The sequence below is a fragment of the Zingiber officinale genome, chromosome 9A, assembly GCF_018446385.1.
Source record: "Zingiber officinale cultivar Zhangliang chromosome 9A, Zo_v1.1, whole genome shotgun sequence".
In the NCBI taxonomy this organism is placed as follows: Eukaryota; Viridiplantae; Streptophyta; class Magnoliopsida; order Zingiberales; family Zingiberaceae; genus Zingiber; species Zingiber officinale.
In genome coordinates, this window is record NC_056002.1 from 27617160 (window position 1) to 27621839 (window position 4680).

Here is a 4680-nt window from a genome sequence, read left to right on the forward strand (position 1 = left end):
CCGGAGTTAGCACACGTTTTCGTAGATTTCAGATAGGATCAACAGGGGTTATAGATTTTATTTCTAGTGATTCCTAATTTAGGTAGACCTCTAACTAAATCATTTTTGTTTAATTTTAGTAAATTTCTAACATGGGTGTGAGCTAGTCTCCTATACCATAACTATGTTTCTTTGTGTTGTGTCAAAAGATACTTGGGTAAGGTTTTTGGTAGATTTATTGAATAAATATTTTTATCTCTAAATCATTTCAATAATATATTGGTTGAGTTTATGTAACTTATTTGACATTCAGAAGATAAAAATTTTACTTTAAATTCAGAATGACATAATTAACTTATACTAAGTAAATTATAATGAAAATGTTCAACAAGCAATACTTTTTTAATTGATATATTTGACTGTAATTGAATTTCTCCTGTACCAATTACCTTTAGTTTGTCATTATTTCCAAAGACAATTGATCCTAGGTTTTTGAACTTGATACTAGTGAATTTGTACTGGTCCCTAGTCATATGCTTGGAGCAGCCGCTGTCCAAAATTCGTTTATCCAAAGTTTTGGATACTTATACACAACATAGGAGTTATACCAAAGTTTTGTTAATGGAATTTTAAGTTTTAATGTTTTAAGTGTTTTGAGTTTAAATTGAGTTTAGTTATTAAGTTTTAAGTTAAAATTTTAGTTTTAGTTAAGTATTAAGTTAAGTCTTAATTAATTTTAAGTTTTAATTTAAGCTATTTAGTTAAATTAATTTTAGATTAAGTTTTAATTAATTTTAGATTTTAAGTCAAGTTTAAATTAATTTTAGATTTTAAGTTAAGTTTAAATTAATTTTAATTTAACTTTTAATTAATAATTTTAATTTTAGCTTTAATTTAATAATTTTAAGTTAAGTTTAAATTAATTTTAATTTAAGATTTAATTAATAATTTTAATTTTAAGTTAAGTTTTAATTTAAATTTTAAATTTAAATTAAGTTAAATTTAAATTAATTTTAGATTAAGCTTTAATTACTAATTTTAATTTAAGTTATAATTTAATAATTTTAAGTTAAGTTTAAATTAATTTTATTTTTAGATTGAGTTTTTGTAACAACCTTCCTCATTACGAGTCCTAATAGTGTTTAAAAATAATTAGAAATGCTTTAGAAATATTCTAGAGATTTTTAGAAATTTTTAGAGTATTTTTATGTAATTTTTGGAGTTCGTTTGGTATTTTTACAAAGGAAAGAAGTTTAAAAAAAAATTAGAGGTTCGGCCAAGGTTCGAACCCGCGACCTCCGACCCTACCCGAGTCTTAAGCGAAGCGTGATGACCAAGAACCCAGCAGGGCCGTGCTGATTAAAATAGATAGCGAAATATATTTATGTGGTAGATAGTTAGCAGAATATTGGAGTTATAAAGGGAGAACTTAGAGATTAATTTGTCGTGACCTAATTTCTTCTCCTCTTCTCTTCTGCGTGCGACGGCGGGCTCGGGCGAAAACAGAGAAGAGAAGCTAGGGCTTCTCTCCGGCGGTCGGCTTAGGGTGTTCTCCGAGGGGTTTTCTCTACCATTACGATCTCCTTGTTGAGGGGAGTTCGTGGGCACGAGGAAGAGCCGACATCTTGAGCTATCTGAAACCCTAGAAGCCTTGTTTCTTCTCGGTTGTGAGTCCAAGAACGCAAAAGTAAGTGCTTTCTCACCTGCGGTAGAAGTAGTTTCGAATTCATGTTAGTTTCTTGTGTTCCGAAGCTTGTTGTAAGGAGTAGTGGTTTAATTGAAGTTTCTGCCATGAGTTTTGAAGGAAAGAACATGAAAAGTTAAGTATGTGGAGTATTTTGTTTCTTTTGGTTTCCTGCCATGCCACTGAACAGGAGGAATAGTTTCTTTTGGCTTTCGGATTTTGGTTGTAGAGAATTGTGATTTTTAGGGATTATTAGAATAGATCCAAGATTTTACTTTCTTCCTTGCAATTCTGTTGAAGCATGTTTAAAGATTTTGGATTTCAGTTCTGAGCCATTGGTTGGGTAGCCTTGCAAATCTCGGTTTGTGGTTTGAAATAGCATGGATATCTGGAAGTGTTCGGATTGCAGTTTTGATCCGTTGGTTGTGTAGTGTAGTTTCAATTTCAGAATTTCTTTTGTTAAATCTGAGCATGAGGTTTAGATGTGCTTTCTTGCTACCATTCATTCTAGGATACAGATTTGAGTTTCCTTATTCTAGCATGAGGTTTAGATATGCTTCCTTGTTACATTCATTCTAGGATACAGATTTGAGTTTCTTTATTCTAGCATGAGGTTTAGATATGCTTCCTTGCTACTATCCAAATAAGCATACAAAATTAAGTTCCTTGTTATCTCAATATGCATGAACGATTTTCTTTATAAGCATGCAGTGTTTGATATCTCAGTTGTAGGCTTCAGTTTTATATCTCTTGTATTTAGAGTCAATTGTTATAAGAATAGTTTCTTATCTTGCTCTGGATTTTATACATAAACATTTATGAGTAATTATAAGCAAAGAAAGGCCAAGGTCTTAATTTATGATCCCAAATTCCAGCAATTGAGGATCAGCAGCACACCTAGTGCTTGAAGAGATGCCAAGACATTATTTATATTAGAAGTAAGAAAAGATAAAAGGTATTTTATTTGAAAAGGCTAGTACCCGACTTCCGAGGTTGTCGTTAAATAAATCCAGGTAACCGTTTCCGAGGTCTCGACCCTAGTAAGACCAAGGTATTTACCCTTGTAGGACTAGTGGCTAGCTACCTCAGTTTTACTAGGGAGCACGTAATGGTACTACGTCTGGGTCCAAAAAAGAATTGATTATTATTTTGAAGTATAAAAGTATAAATTTTAAACAAGTGAAATAAGCTTCACAGAAGTTTAAAATTCAGCAAATTTAGTTTCTTTTATGCTAGCATGTTGTTTAGATTTGCTTACATGTTTAGCATTTCAGTATGCTATGTTTCTTTTGTTATTAGATGAGCATGAGTAGTACTTCTTTTGAGTAATCAGTTTCTAGATTTCTTTCAGCTTACATGCATATTCGAGTTTTTGTAAGTTAGATAGCGCTTACTAAGCAATTTTGCTTATAGTTACATTTCCTCTTATTGCAGATAAAGGAAAGGAAAAGCTATAGCGAAGGAAGGCGACAAGGAGGTGCAGATGGATGTGTGATGTTTGGACTATAGAAGCCTTGAGACTTAGTTTAGAAATTTATTAAGATTTTGTATTCAGAAGTTAGAATTATTTTTCCATTGATGTTAGATTTGCTTATGAAATAATTATGTTTTAGAATTCTTTTGTGGTGCACATTAGTTCTATTTATTTGAGTTGTAGTATTATTGCATGTATGTTCAGATTAATAGATATGTGTTTAGCATGTTCAGATTGATACGTAGTGTTAGTTATGAACATATGCTTGTGAATATGATAGGATGAGTTGTTTAAGTTTTTCGCCGTCACTAATTGCATGTTTAGAGAGTTTTATGTATTGATATTTACATGTGAACAACTCTAGTTATATTAAGTTAGTAGTCCAGTAGCGCTCCACTCTCACAGACTAGTAGTGAGGAGGGTGGGGTGTTACAGTTTTAAGTTAATTTTAATTTTGAGTCAAGTATAAATTAATTTTGAATTTAAGTTTTAATTATCTCAAAATTAATATTGATTAAATTTAATTAACTTTAGGTTAAAATGTTAATTAATTTTTATTAAACTTAGAATTAATGTTTTAATTAGGTTTAGTTAAAATTGATTCAATTAAGTTTAATTAAAAACTTATCAAAAAGATTGTTTGATCCATATTAGATTCAAACTTAACTTTAGGTTAATTAAGCAAGCTTCCTAAGGATAAGTGTTTAGTCAATAACAAGGCATATGACCTTCTTGTGTATCAATGGTGGACCACTTTTTGAATATTTTTCAAAATAGTCCTACCTAAAAAGCTTAATACTAGGTTTTAGTCTAACTAGCTCATGTTTGATTGGGATAGCTTCGGTCAGATCCACTAAGTCTAGTGTGTCAGGTAGAATACATAAGATTCAGCCTAAACATGCCTTCAACAAAGTTTCTTTGGTGTACTATCATCCCAATTCATTCCGTTACTATGTTATTAGGGTTTGTTAAACCTTTTTAACTAACCGTTCTAACTAAGCCAAAAAGTAAATCTAAACCTAAGCATGCATAGTTGATTAATCAAGTTGGTTGAATAATTTTTCTATTTGCCCCCCCCCCCCCCCTCCCCTTGAGTCATAGCTTAGATATGGTCTATCTAAGTAGTGATTCGACTCGTAAGGATCAAATATTAGTTTGGTTTAATTGGTTTGGTTAAGCATATTTTAGGAACTCATGCTTGAACTTGATTTCTAACATTTTGACTAATTAAAGACAAATATGGTTTGTTGGTTTTGTTTAGGTTGTAGCCGAGTCCCGATTTGTTGTGCACGGCTCGCTGCGACCCAAGTACCATATTTAGACACTTGGACCCCAGTTCAAACTTTTTCAATATTTTCTTGAGTCACTCGACTTGACCTTTCAAGTTGAAATTTTCTTCCTGAAGTTTTGCAACTTGAGTTGAAGTTCTGACTTGAACTTGATTAGTTGAGCTACTCAAGTTAACTTGCTCCTTAAGGTGGTCAATTTCCTTAAGCAACAAGTTATTTTGTTTTTTAGATTTTACCAATTTTTTAAACAAGCA

General features: G+C 31.3%; 1 long non-coding RNA gene across 1 annotated transcript; it reads left to right on the forward strand.

Moving 5' to 3' along the window:
• Positions 1 to 1428: 1428 nt before the first annotated feature.
• On the forward strand, positions 1429 to 3330 carry LOC122018722. The gene is made up of 2 exons (XR_006121882.1): positions 1429 to 1666; positions 3098 to 3330. It is a non-coding gene; the product is annotated as an uncharacterized LOC122018722 (long non-coding RNA).
• Positions 3331 to 4680: the final 1350 nt, after the last annotated feature.